The sequence below is a fragment of the Eriocheir sinensis genome, chromosome 23, assembly GCF_024679095.1.
Source record: "Eriocheir sinensis breed Jianghai 21 chromosome 23, ASM2467909v1, whole genome shotgun sequence".
In the NCBI taxonomy this organism is placed as follows: Eukaryota; Metazoa; Arthropoda; class Malacostraca; order Decapoda; family Varunidae; genus Eriocheir; species Eriocheir sinensis.
The window spans coordinates 13,998,932-14,014,389 of NC_066531.1; the positions used below are offsets into that span (position 1 = coordinate 13,998,932).

The 15,458-nt window shown below is 41.2% G+C and overlaps 1 pseudogene; it reads right to left on the reverse strand.

Annotated features, from left to right (window-relative positions):
- Window positions 1-4,509: 4,509 nt before the first annotated feature.
- Window positions 4,510-6,077, reverse strand: LOC127002493 (piggyBac transposable element-derived protein 4-like; annotated as a pseudogene).
- Window positions 6,078-15,458: the final 9,381 nt, after the last annotated feature.

Consider the following 15,458-nt stretch of genomic DNA (forward strand, 5'->3'; position numbering starts at 1 on the left):
ATTGAGGTGGTGGGGATTGGAGAAGGTGCAAACAACATATGGAGGAGAGACAGAAAGATAAAACAGGGAGGAGGTGTGATGTTGATGGTTAAAAAAGACATTAGGGTGGAGGAGGTAATTGAGGGTGAAGGCTTGACAGAGGTGTTGAAAGTGAAAATTGTGGGTGCTGAAGGAAGAAGGAGGCATTATGTAGTAGGGTATGTGCCCCCATGAACAAGCGTATGGGGTTGCGGGAATATAAACAAATGATACACTCTCAGAAGAAAAGGGTAGTAGAGGGGTAGAAAAAGGGTATTTTTAGTGATGAAATAGCGATACCCATTTACAACCCTTACAAATATACCCTTTCAAGAGCTACATAAATAGACCCTATCTCAACCCTTTTGATACCCTTTTGAGACCCCTCATTCATGAACCCCTCCTCCCTGGTACACCTTCCCCCCTCCACTCCCTGGTACCCCTTCCCCCACCCCCTCCCTGCTACCCCTTCCCCCATTCCCCCCCCTTCCCCCACCCCTCCCTGCTACCCCTTCCCCCATTCCCCCCCCTTCCCCTGGTACCCCTTCCTCCACCCCTCCCTCGTACCCCTACCCCATCTTCTCTCCTTAGTGCCCCTACTCCCACTCCCTCCCTAGTAACCCCACCTCCAACCTCCCTGGAACCCCAACCTCCACCCTCTCCCTGGGACCCCTACCCAACTCGCCAGGCACCCCCGCCATAGTTCCCCAAGCACCTGGATGAGCAAAGAACAAACTCTAAGGAAAATATTTACTTACACTGACAGTGCAATAAATACTCTATGCACGTTAACATAATAAATCCTTCAGTAATACTTGTTGCTTTATAGACAATTAAAATCGTTGCATTATTATAAAATTCAATGTATTATCTATCTGGGGACTAACAAAAAACTATATCCACTCCTTTTCACATAAGGCACCACTCTCTCCATGCAAAATGACTGTTGAAGTGACGAGGAATACACAGTTATAGACATGCTGACAGCACATAAATTGGATTTCCAGTGTGCTATTTGTTAGAAAAATAACAACAAAATAATAACTACATTGTTCCATTGATCTGAGTTCAGTATTTGATTTATCAAATGACAACATTCACATCACATATCAGGAGACTAAGCTGGCGGTTATTAAAGCGAGAAAAAAAAGTCTATTCAAGTTTTCTAGTTACATTTTTTGAGCTTAGGCTACTCCTGAATGATTATATACAAGCTATTTTTTTTATGTATAAACTAATATTTATTAGTTAAGGAACCTCAATTTTGTGTGGTTCTGAATTAAATATTATCCAACATTTAGTATCTGATCGTCCATGTCCTGGATTTGGGTCACGATGACGATGTTTACACAAGTTTAATGAAAGGTGTGAAGTGAATAGAAACAGATCATATTGAACCACCCTCCTTTTCCCACTCCATTAATTAAGACATGGAACTATATTTCTTGAAGAAAAATAGTAAAGAACACACACACACACACACACACACACACACACACACACACACACACACACACACACACACACACACACACACAGGATGATGCAAAATCTAAAGGTATCACGCCATTGTATGGACAATGAAGAAAATAATAACACTGATAAGACCAAGACTTGAGTATGCTGCAGTTCTGTGGTCACCTCACAAAAAGAAGGATATCAGAAAGGATACAGAGAATTGCAACTAAAATGGTCCCAGAACTCTCGAATATGACATGACGTATGAAGACAGATTGAAGCAGATGGACTTAACGACACTGGTACACATTTTGAGAGAGATATCTGATCACGCTGTATAAGTTGGCAAATAGCTTTGATGAGGTGGACAGAAATGACCCCTTCTTAAATGCGAGAAGGTGCAGGGGCTGAGAGGACATGGGAAGAAATAAATAACAGGAACTTTTTATTTTTTTTACAACAAAGGATACAGCTCAAGGGCAACACAAAATAGTCAGAAGGCCCGGGTTCGATTCCTGGCACTCAGCGCTGTTCATTTGGGACGTTTTTCACTGTATCAATACAGTTTCTCTAATGTATTTACACACCGTATGTGCCATAAGGGGTAGATTAAAAGCGTTTCCGTCAGTCATGGGTGTGGGTGGGGTTACCTTCACCTTCATGTCCACAGTGCGGGGCTGGGGCGTCAGTTAATGGCCGCAGAAGTGGCCTCTGGCGCGGTAACCTTTTAGCCCATCGGTGGTCTGGTCGGTATGCCAGTCAGAAGGCCCGGGTTCGATTCCTGGCACTCAGTGGTGTTCATTTGGGATGTTTTTCACTGTGTTAATACAGTTTCTCTAACATAATAACATGCTCTATAAATACAGGAAAAGGGACCTTAGAATGGAAGAAAGCATATATTGTACCAATTTATAAAAGTGGAGATCATACTGAATCACTAAATTAGAATAGTCTCTCTGACAAGTGTAATGTGCGTGATTTGCGAAAGTCAAATAAACAGGAAAACATGATAAGGGACAGTTTGGATTTAAAAAAGGGAAATCGTGTTTCACCAACTTACTGTTTCTACTCAAGGGTAATAGACGTGGTGCAAGAGTGAAAAGGGTGGGCTGATTGTGTACATCTCGATTTGAAAAAAAAAATTCGACAAGGTTCCGCACATAAGGTTAATCTGGAAACTACAGCAGTGGGGAGGAATGGGCGGACAATTTATCGAGTGGATGAAGGATTACTTAATGGGAAGAGAAGTGAAGATGGTGATTAGAGAGGATAAATCAAATTGGAGGAGAGAGTGGAGTTCCCTTAAAGCTCAGTTTTGGCATCAATAATGTTTATAATATATATAAATGATATGCCAAAGGGTATTAAAAGTTATATGATCCTTTTTGCAGATGATACAAAATTAATAAGAAAAGTGAGGCAGGAGAGAGAGTGTAAAGAGCTGCTAAAATACCTGGACAGAGTGTATGAATGGAATATAATGCAAGCAAGTGCCATGTTATGGAAATGGGGAAAAGTAAAAAAAAGACCAAGGAAAACATACAGGATGGGAGAAGAAAACTTAAAGGTGGTACATGAAGACAAAAAATTGGGAGTAACGATGCACGACACACTATCCCCAGAGAAGCACATAAACAAGCTGTTTGAAGAAACCTACAGGATGATGCAAAATATAAGGGTATTATTCCATTTTATGGACAAAGAAAAAGATGAAGAAAATAACAACAATGATAAGACCAAACCTTGAAAATGCTGCAGTTATGTGGTCACCTCGCAAAAAGGATATCACAAAGTTGGAAATAATACAGAAAATTGCAGCTAAAATGGTCCCAGAACTCTTGAATATGACATATGAAGACAGGTTGAAGGAGATGGACTTGACGACACTGGAACAAATAAGGAAGAAAGGAGATCTGACCACACTGCATAAGTTGGTAAATAAGTTTGATGTGGTGGATAGAGATGATATATTCTTAACTGCGATAACGCAAGGGCTGAGAGGACATAGAAAGAAACGTCATAAAGGAACTTGTTTGAGTAACTTTAAAAATAAAGTAGTTTTCCACAAAGAAGTGTTAACACATGAAACAGCTTGCGGGAAGAGGTGGTGGAAGCGAACAGTATCCAAGAAATGAAGGAAAGGCTGGATGAAAGTAGATATGTAGCCAGGACTATCAGAGCTTAGCTCAGGCCCAGTAGACTATAAATAGGTAAATATGAATAAGTAAACACACACACACACAAAAAAATGGACGAAGCACCTAGAGGAAAATGAAATCATCACAGAAAGACAGTTCGGATTGAGGAAAGGAAGATCATGCCTGACAATCTTGGCGTGTTTCTATTCAAGGGTGATAGATGTGCAGGAGAAAGATGGATGGGCTGACGCTGTCTACCTGGACTTGAAAAAGGCCTTTGACAAGATGCCGCATAGGAGGTTGATGTGGAAGCTGGAGACGGTGGGTAAATTAGGAGGAGGACTTCTAAAGTGGATGGAGGATTTTCTGAAGAACAGGATGATGAGAACAACTATTAGACAAAAAATCAAGTTGGAAAAATGACATGAGTGGAGTTCCACAAGGCTCTGTGTTGGCCCCAATTATGTTTGCAGTATATGTTAATGATATGATAGAAGGCGTGGATAGCTATATGAGTCTGTTTGCCGATGACGCTAAAATAATGAGAAGAGTGGAAAAAGAGGAGGACTACTTGCTACTCCAGAGAGACCTGGACACAGTGTGGTAATGGAGCAGGAAATGGGAAATGGAATTTAATACCAAAAAGTGCAGTGTTATTGAATTTGGAAAGACTGGAATGAGAGTAGAGGGACATTATAAGTTGGGTAAGGATAAGTTAGACAAGAAGACAGAAGAGTGATGATCACAGAGAACTTGTCTCCAGAAAGACATGTGAATAAAATATCAGCTGAGACACAACCTGCTGAGGAACATCAGAGCAGCGTTCACATAAACTGATGAGGACATGGTAAGAAAATTAATTGTGACCTTGATACGCCCTAGCACGTTAACCGCGTATTGGGCCACCGGTGTACCGAGCAGATGTTTCACTTGTTGCGTATTGGTACATATGTGGCCCGAAACACACTTTCTGTAAACCTTTGCAAAAAGGGGTATAAAAACAATTTGTATGTAAATTTGTATTTATTATAATTGCAGATGCCTTGTAATGGTACCAGGTAATAAATAAAAGATGATGAGGTAATAAGTATAAATGCAAAATTAAAAGAAAACAGACTTGAAAAATAAATAAAGTTTTGTGACATTTTACTTTCAAATTATAAGATCCAATGTGCCTTTTATGGCAAGTAATGTTAAAAAGTAAATTTTATTAAGATTTATAATTAAAGAAAAATTGTCCCCTCATAACAATATGAAAAATAATGTTCCTGAACTCTACTCATTCCTTGGAATATCCAAATGTTTAACTCTACATTTTACTGGTGTAAAGAAAATTCCACGTAGCAAAAAAGTAAGAAAAATATATGATTTCATAACAGAAAAGATTATGTTTGGAATAAATAGATTATCCTAATGTTTGATTTTTCAGTGTGTGTTTTACATATTATGCATCATGTTTTTCATTGAAACATGGAATGCAAAGGTGTGGCTGGCCATCACATTCATTACAAAAGGTTGACACTCTCCTAGCCTTGTTTGTGGCCACCTTGTATCCCTCACTCTGTGATATCTTTTCATAGCATCCTCTGCATCGCTTCCTTGTGTTCTTCTTTTGTCCATCTGCTTCCTGAAGAGTGTGCTCTTTTCTTGCACCCGATATATCAGAAGTCCTCTTCCCTGATCTTGTAATTTCTTCATGAATGTTTTTAGTGAGACAGAACTACAGACTCTGTGAAGGCTCTCACACCTACTTGTTTTGCTGAACAATATTTATTGAATAGAATTTGAGCATTTGTTACTGAAATCCCAGCAATCATTTCCAGAGCCAGCTTCCTGTACCACTTCCGTGATTTTCGTAGTGGCGAGTAATAGGAACTGAGTTGATCAACATCAACACCTTTTTTTGCCTTATTGTACTCAATGACACTTTCAGGTTTTACAATCTCTTCTCCTTTTCTGTTCTTCTTTCCACTTGGAAGTAAGCCATTACCATGCTCAGGCACTGTTGATAGTGTCAAGACATCTCTCTTATCTTTCCATTTGTATAACTTTACTCCTTGTCTGTTTTCAGCTGCCTTCATTTCTCCCTTCTTCAACTTTGCTTTCACTACTTCTTTGCACAAATATTTCCTACCTGGCCTAACAGTTCCACAAATGTAAGTTTTCTTGACCAACAAGTACTCTGCCAGGATGACTGAGGTGTAATAATTATCACTGTAAATAGTGCATCCTTTACCTAACATTTCATTACATAAGTTTACCACACGTGATTCTGTTGAATTTAGGCCAGCAGTATTATCACCCTTCCCTACATGAACCTCCAAATTCCATGTATATCCTTCAGGTGTGCAAGCTTTGTACACCTTCATTCCATATTTGTGAGCTTTACCTGGTATGTACTGTTTGATGCCTAATCTCCCTCTGAATGGCACCATGCTTTCATCAACAACAAGTTTGGAGCCAGGTTTGTACACAGACTTAAAATTATTAACCAGTAAGTCAATCAGTGGTCTGACCTTGTACAATTTATCTTGATAATTTAGATGAGCTGTGTTGTCTACAAAATGCAGACATCTATAGAGAATTTCAAATCTTTCCCTTGACATCAGCTTTGGTACAAAGGGGTCATCATGTAAGGTACTTTTAGACCAGTAGAGTTGAATTTCTGGCTTTACAACTAATCCCATGTAAATCACAATTCCAAAAAATCTCTTCATTTCTTCTCTGTCAGTAGGTTTCCACGACACTAATCTTGACCTACGTGTTACTCTTGCAGCATCAATTTCTTGTTGTGCATACCTATTAGTTTCAAGAACAATCATATCAATGATGGTATCAGATACAAAGAGAGCATATAGATCTATAGGCAGCACCTCAGTTTCATCATCTGCATTATTTACAGTGACACTCATTTCTTCCTTCCCAGTAAAGGCATGCATGCGTTGTTTTGAAGATACAGGTAACCATTCAGATCGAGTGTTGTTTCCATTTCTTCCTGATGAATCATTTCCATCTGGCGTTTCATCTTGTTCATCCTGATCTTCACCTGTTTCGGACTCCTCACTTTCATCAGAGAGATCATCACGTGGGTCAGCTGAACTGACTGAGAAATCTGAATCATCTGGATCTTCAGATGAGGTATCTGGTCGTCCTCCATAAAATAAATCTGCATTCATGTCTGTTGAAAAGAAGAAGGAAAAGCATTAATAGTTTTATGTATAGCTGATCAATATGTAGGATATTGTATCGATTCTAACTCATACAGGCATCATAAAAACTACAGCAAAAAGCGGAACAAGAAAATAATTATCATCAGTGCATCATGAACTGGAATATGTGCCTGGTACACTGATGTACCAATACGCAAGAGAGAAAAAACAATATTAGTGGTCTGCGATTCGGTACATATATGTACCATGGATTTTAACGCTCCATACAGCAGACAAAGCTCTCAGGAAGACACGTACCTCCTCTCTCTGCGAAAGTCCAACGGACACTGATGTGGCGGCAGCTTGAAGGTTCCGCGTGGGGGGCGAGACCGCTGAGTTGCCAAACGCGGTTAACGTGCTAGACTAGAATATGCATCAGTGGCTTGGTCGCCATCACTTAAGAAACACGTTAGAAAACTGGAGAGGATACAGAGAGCGGCAACAAAAATGGCACCTAGTCTGAGCGACCTGCCGTATGAAGAAAGATTGCTGAGGCTGAACCTCCCAACATTGGAAATTAGAAGAGAAAGGGGAGATTTAATAGCGGTGTATAGGAAGATGAATGGTCTAGAGAAATTGGATAGACATGACCTTTTGATAAAAGAAGAGAGAAACTTAAGAGGAAATGGAAAACTGTTGAGAAAAGGAAATTGTAGAAGAGACATCAAGAAGAACAGCTTCCCGCAGAGATGTGTGGGGGTCTGGAATGGGCTGGAGAGGGAAGTGGTGTAGGCTAAGTCAATAAGCATATTTAAGGTCAAATTAGACGGTAGTAGTTGGAAAGATGGGACTGCACGAGCATAGCCCCGTTCCTGTAAATCACAACTAGGTAAATACAACTAGGTAAACACACACACACACACACACACACAATGGAATGGGCAGAAAGGTCAATGAATGGATGAAGGATTACTTAACAGAGACATGTATATTCCAGCAAATAGACTGCCACACAGTCAAAGGCAGATTGTAGATGAACAGATTAAATATATGTTGGAACAAGGTGTTATCCAGCATTCCGGATCACCGTGGAACTAACCTTGTTGCTAGTCCCTGAAAAGGATGGAAGTTACAGGCCTGTCATCGATTTCAGGAAGGTAAATGAGGTAATTGAGGGTGATAGGTACCCTTTGCACGTTTTGTTAATGTCCCTGGGCAAGGAAATAAAATGTTCAGTAGTTTTGATCGTGTAAGTGGCTAGTGGCAGGTGCCTATGGCAGCTGAATCCAGAGAAATAACAGCCTTCAGTACCCCAAACGGTCATTTTGATTGGCTGAGAATGCCTTTTGGCCTAAAGACCACCGATTACCTTCCATAGGATTATTATCACATTATTCTCGGACATGATAGGCAAAGAAGTCTAAGCATATTTAGATGATTTAATCATCTGAAACAAGGATGGTGACAGTCGCTTAGTTAGTTAGAAGCTCTTTTGCTTAAACTAAGAGAAGCTGTCCTAATGTCCAAGCTAAATAAATGTGAATTCTTAAAGGCAAAAATCATATTTTTAGGACACACTGTAGATGGAGATGGAATCCACACGATGGCCAATAATTTTCTGCCGTAAATAATTTTCCGAAACCCGAAACCGTTGAAAAAGTTCGATCTCTTCTGGGTTTGCTAGGCTATTATAGTCCTTTCAGGCTTTCATACACGGTTTTGCCAAAATTGCTTTGCCTCTTAAAGTAATGTTTTAAAGAATTGAAGTCAGCGTTAAACAATGCTCCAGTTCTTGCATTCTCGGACTACAACGTCCCTTTAACTATTTATACAGCTGCTTCAGCCCAAGGACTTGGTGCTGTTTTGATGCAGCTCGCGGTAAACATCGTGATATTGCCTATGCGAGTCGTACTTCGAACCAAGCTGAGTCAGACTTTTCAGTGACACATGAGGAAAGCCTGGCGGTTGTTTGGGTTCTTAAAAATTTTAGAGTTATGTATTTACAGACCATGCTGTAGTATCCAAGCGTTTTAAGGAAGAAACCTCACCGGTCGACTCGCGCAATGGTACCTGACCATCCAGGATTGGCTGCAGGAGAGCATGAGTTAGTGAGGGAGTGATAGAATGAGTCAGTGAGTGAGGAAGGGAAGGAGAAAAGTGCAAATGAGTGACAACATGCTACTGTCTGTAGAACTACAGTATTACTGAGCTCTACGGGGAAGGTGACTGACTGGCTGAGGGAGTGAATGAGTTAGAGATGAAGTGATTGAATGAGTCAGTGAGTGGATAAGTGAATAATGGAAAGAGGGGGACAGGTCAGCTACTTTTAGCTAGCGTCCTAATAGCTTAATATCGGCTACAACAAGACGATGGAGTCGATAATAGCTAGAAGCATTCGAGATCATCTAGAGAAACATAACTTATTCATGACTCGCAGCATGGGTTCACGAAAGGTACGTCATACTTTACCAATCTCTTGTCCTTCTAAAATATAGGAATTGAGTCGATAGATAGAGATGAAACCTGTCATGTAATATATCTTGATTTTAGTAACGTTTTTGACAAAGTTCCTCACCACCGACTGTTGCTTGAATCACAGGCTCAGGGAGTAGACGGGAACGTATTGAACTGGGTCAGGGCGTGGCTTAGAAATTGTAAGTAAAGAGTGCAAATCAATGGTAAAAGATGTGACTGGGGCTGTTACGAGTGGGGTCCCACAAGGTTTGGTATTGGGTCCACTGTTGTTTATCATTTATACCAGTGATTTAAATACAGGACTTGGTAGTGATGTCAGTAAGTTTGCTGATGATTTCAAGGCTGGTTAAGTAAATGAATCAGATCAGGACACTATTGTATTCCAGGATGAACTAAACAGATGGTACGATTGGGAGGGCAATGGCAGATGGAGTTCAGTGTCTGTAGGTGCAGAATTCTGAGCGTAGGTAGGAACAACACCTCATTTTTTTTTACAGCAAAGGAGACAGCATAAGGGCACACAAAAAAAGGAATCAGTTATAAAAAAAAGCTCGCTACTTGCTGCTCCTGTAAAGAATCCAAAGATGTGTCCTGAAACCTTCCTCTTGAATGAGTTCAAGTCGTCGGCAGGAGGAAATACAGATGAAGTAAGATCGTTCCAGAGATTACCAGCGTGAGGGATGAAAGAGTAAAGATGCTGGTTAACTCGTGCGTAAGGTATTTGGACAGTAAAGGGATGAGCTTGAGTAGAAAGGCGTGTGCGGCAGGACCGCATGATGGGGGGAGGCATGCCGTTAGCAAGTTCAGAAAAGCAGTCAGCGTGAAAATATCGATAGAAGATAGGAAGGGAGGCAACATTGCGGCGGAATTTGAGAGGTAGAAGACTATCAGTAAGAGCAGGAGAGCTGATGAGACAAAGAGCCTTAAACTCCATTCTGTCCAGAAGAGCTGTGTGAGTGGAGCCCCCCCACACGTGAGATGCATACTCCATACGAGGACGGACAAGGCCCCTGTATATGGATAGCAACTGTGCGGCGGAGAATAACTGGCGGAGACAATACAGAACGCCCAACCTCGAGGAAGCTGATTTAGTAAGAGAGGAGATGTGAAGTTTCCAGTTAAGATTTAGACCGAGGATATTTAGTGTTGAAGAGGGTGACAGCTGGGTGAATGTCGAAGAATAGGGGATAGGTGTTTGGAAGTTTGTCGAATTAATAGGTGGAGAAATTGAGTTTTTTGAGGCATTGAAGGACACACGGTTCCTTCTATCCCAGTCGGAAATGATAGCAAGATCTGACTTTAAACGTTCTGCAGCCTCCAGCCTGGAGTCATGTAATTCCTGTTGAGAGGGCCTTCTGTTGAAAGAAGTTGAATAATGCTGAGTGGAGTCATCAGGGTATGAGTGGACAGGACAGTTTGTTATAGAAAGAAGATCATTGATAAATAATAGGAAGAGAGTGGGTGATAGGACAGAGCCTTGTGCAACACCACTGTTGATAAGTTAGGAGATGAACAGTGACCGTCGGCGTCTACCACAGCAGAGATAGAACGGCCGGAGAGGAAACTGGAGATAAAGGTAGAGAGAGAGGGATAGAATCCGAAAGAGGGCAGTTTAGAAAGCAAAAACTTGTGCCAGACTCTATCGAAGGCTTTCGATATGTCTAGCGCAACTGAGAAAGTTTCACCGAAATGGCTAAGAGAGGATGACCAAGAGTCACTTAAGAGAGGAAGAAGATCTCCAGAAGAACGCCCCTTGCGGAACCCATACTGGTTAGAAGTGGAAAGATGCTTTTGAATCTTCCGGTTAAGAATTGATTCAAAAGCTTTAGATAGGCAGGAAAGTAAAGTTATAGGGCGGTGGTTTGAGGGATTGGAACGGTCACCCTTCTTAGGCACAGGCTGTACGCAGGCGTACTTCGAGCAGGAAGGAAAGGTAGATGTTGATAGGCAGAGACGAAAGAGTTTGACCAGGTAGGGGGAAGCACAGAAGCACAGTTTTTAAGGACAATAGGATGCACTCCTTCAGGTCCATAAGCCTTCTGAGAGTTGAGGCCAGAGAGGGCATAGAAGACATCATTCTTAAGAATTTTAATAACAGGCATGAAAGAGTCAGAGGGAGGATGAGTAGGAGCAATATGCCCAGAATCGTTACAGAAAATTTGAGAGAAGGGTTCAGCCTTAGAGATAGATGAGACGGCAGTGCCGTCAGGGTTAAGGAGAGGAGGGAAAGTGGAAGAAGTGGAATTGGAAGAAATATTTTTTTACAACCTTACTATAGAATGGATATCAAAATGTTAGAATCGGTACAGAGGAGGATGATTAAGACGATTCACGGGTAAAGAAACTTACCATATGAGGATAGATTCAAACATTCATAAATGTGCATTCTCTAGAAAGGTGAAAGGTGCTAGGAAACTTGATTGAAGTTTATAAATGGATTAAGGGCTCTAAGACGGGGATATTAATCAGGTTCTGGTGGTAAGATAACCTGGTAGGACACGTAGTAATGGGTTTAAACTGGATAAATTCAGATTCAATAAAGGCATAGGCAAAGATTGGTTAACCAGCAGAGTGGTGGATGAGTGGAACAGACTTGGCAGTCATTTTGTGAGTTCCAATACGATAGTCACATTAAAAAATAGATTATATAAATTCATGGACAGTGATGTTAGGTGGGGTTAGAATCACAGGTGGTTCCTTGTACAGGTCTATCGGCCTCTTGTCGACTCCTTACGTTTTCATGTTCCTATGAATTTAAAGAACTAATGCAGCAAGGACCTGGGTGTCAATATCGCGTCAAACCTCAAATTCTCACAGCAATTCACTGACGCAGCACATAAAGCGACCAGCTTGCTGGGCTTCATTAAAATAATCATTTTATTAAATAATAAAGAAGGAATACTTCCGCTTTACAATAGTTTAGTCAGACCCCACTTTTTCCCCCCACCATGCAAAGGGCATTGCTAAATTAGAAGGTGTTCAACGTCGGGCAACAAAAATGATCCCTTCCTTGCTCAATAAACCTTACGATAAAAGGCTATCAACCCTTAGCATGTTCTCTCTTGAGAAACGTCGCCTCCAAGGAAAACTGATAGAATGTTTCAAAGAATGTGAACAAATCAAAACTGTTTGTAATCGATGGCACTTTGTGAACGAAAAATAATGCATCATTTTTTTTTTTTCACCAACGTTGCAGTGCGAAAATGGAGTAAGCTCCCACCTTCAGTGGTCCAGTGCAACATTACTGACTCATCTAAAAACAAGGTTGACCAACACTTCCTTAAACTTAATATTTACTAAATTATAATTTCAAAGTTTGGGTGCTATCGGAGTAATAAAATGTCACTTAGATTGAAGGACAGACCACTATAGTCCGTTTCATTCCATCTGTCCACTCGTGAACGTAGATGTTTCAGATGCGCATTGTTAGTTTGAAATTGCGTGAAGATCAACATTATATTTTCATTGATATATTTGAATTCTTGTGCATAAATAAAACCCTCAAGCCCTATTACCTGCATCGCAAACAAGCCGATTTGCATCGATAATATACCATAGAGGCACACGAAAGAGCTTCTTGTACATCAAACAGTATAGTCTGATCATACTCGAACGACTTATAGCCTTTCAGATACCCATATTTCATCTCATTCAGGTACATAAAGTGATATATGGCTGGCAAGTGTCTATGCATAATGAAAGTTGATGTGTTGCATGTAACTAACATGCATGATACTCGAAATAGCCTAGCCTCACATTCAACAATATCTTTTTACAACCAAAAGAGTCGGCGCAAGATCAACAAAAAGAGTGTAGAAAAAAAGGCCGCTACTTGCCGCTCCCACAAAATAAAATAGTATAGAGTAGCCAAAAAGGATATCAATTTCGGGTGGAGAGTTGTTCTGATACACTCTTCTTGAAAGAGGTCAAGTCATTGGCAGGAGGAAATAAAGCAGAAGGAAGGCTGTTCCAGAGTTTACCAGTGTCAGGGATAAAAAGTGAAGATGTTGGTTAACTCTTGCATAAGGGGTTTGGTCAGTATAGGGATGAGCAAGAGTGGACAGTCGAGTGCAGCGGGGCGACGGGAGGGGGGGGGGAAGTCATGCAGTTAGCAAGTTCTGAGGAGCAGTCAACATGAAAATATCGATAAAAGATAGAGAGGCAACATGGCGGCATAATTTAAGAGGTAGAAGACTATCAGTAAGAGGAGGAGAGCTCATGAGACGAAGAGCCTTAGACTCCACTCTGTCCAGGAGAGCTGCTTGAGTGGAGCCCCCCCACACGTAAAATGCAAACTCCACACGAGGGCGGACAGGGTCCCTATAAATGGAAAGCATATGTGCGGGGGAGAAGAATTGGCGGAGACGATACAGAAAGCCCAACCTCGAGAAAACTGATTTAGTGAGAGATGAGATGTGATGTTTCCAGTTGAGATTTTGAGCTAAGGATAGACCGATGATACTTAGTGTTGAAGGAGGTGACAGCTGAGTGTTATTAAAGAATAGGGCATAGGTGTTTTGAAGATTGTGTCGAGTAGATAAGTGGATATTTTTTTTGAGGCATTGAAGGACACAAGGTTCTTTTTACCCCAATCGGAAATGATACCAAGGTCTGAGGTTAAACGTTCTGCAGCTTCCAGTCTGGAGTCTTGTAATTCCTGTTGAGAGGGTCTTCTGTTGAAAGAAGTTGAATAGTGCAGAGTGGAGTCATCAGCGTATGAATGGATAGGACTGTTTGTTAAAGAAAGAAGATCAATGCTAAATAACAGAAGGAGAGTGGGTGATAGGACAGAGCCCTGTGGAACACTACTGTTGATAAGTATAAGGGAAGAACAGTGACCGTCTACCACAGCGGAGATAGAACGGCCAGAAAGGAAACAGGATATAAAGGAACAGAGACAAGGATAGAAACCGTAAGAGGGCAGTTTAGAAAGCAAAGATTTATGCCAGACTCTATCGAAGGCTTTGGATATGTCTAGCGCAACTGCGGAAGTTTCATGTTACTTTGAATATCAATCGTTATTTACATGCAGTGCATTATTAAATTATCCTTTATTTCCACTTGCAGAGCCAGCTGTCTTCTAATCTACCTGAAATGAGATAATTATATGAACTTGAAATAACATATAGATCGTTCTAGAATGATGTGACTATGTTGTTTGATACAAGCTTGTCATCCTTTTTTTTTTTTTTTTTTTTTTTTTACAGCAAAGGAAACAGTTCAAGGGCATATACAAAAAATATTAAAGAAAAAAATCCCGCTACTTACTGCTCCTGAATAGAGTACAGGGGAGTGGCCAAAAAGAGAGGTCAATTTCGGGAGGAGATGTGCCCTGAAACCCTCCTCTTGAAAGAGTTCAAGTCATAGCCAGAAGGAAATACAGATGAAGGAAGTGTTCTGGAGTTTACCAGCGTGAGGGATGAAAGAGTGAAGATGCTGGTTAACTCTTGCAAAAGGGATTTGGACAGTATAGGGATGAGCATGAGTAGAAAGTCGTGTGCAGCGGGAGGTGGGGAGGCATGCAGTTATTAAGTTCGGAAGAGCAGTCAGCGTGAAAATATCGATAGAAGATAGAAAAGGAGGCAGCATCGCGACGGAAATTAAGAGGAAGAAGACTATCAGTAGGAGGAGGAGAGCTGACGAGACGAAGAGCCTTAGACTCCACTCTGTCCAGAAGAGCTGAGTGAGTGGAGGCCCCCCCCCCCCCCCCATAAGTGAGATGCATACTCCATACGAGGGCGGACAAGGCCCCTGTAAGCCCAACCAAGAGAAAACTGCTTTAGTGAGAGATGAGATGTGAAGTTTCCAGTTGAGATTTTGAGCTAAGGATAGACCGAGGATATTTAGTGTTGAAGAAGGTGACAGCTGAGTGTTATTGAAGAATTTGGAAGATTGTGCCGAGTAGATAGGTGGATAAATTGTTTTTCTGAGGCATTGAAAAACACAAGGTTCCTTCTACCCCAATCGGAAATGATAGCAAGGTCTGAGGTTAAGCGTTCTGCAGCCTTCAGTCTGGAGTCATGTACTTCCTGTTGGTATGGTCTTCTATTGAAAGAAGTTGAATAATGAAGAGTGGAGTCGTCGGCGTATGAGTGGACTGTACAGTTGGTTATGGAAAGAAGATCATTGATGAATTACAGGAAGAGAGCGGGCGATAGGACAGACGCCTGTGGAACACCACTGTTGATAAGTTTAGGGGAAGGACAGTGACCGTCTACCA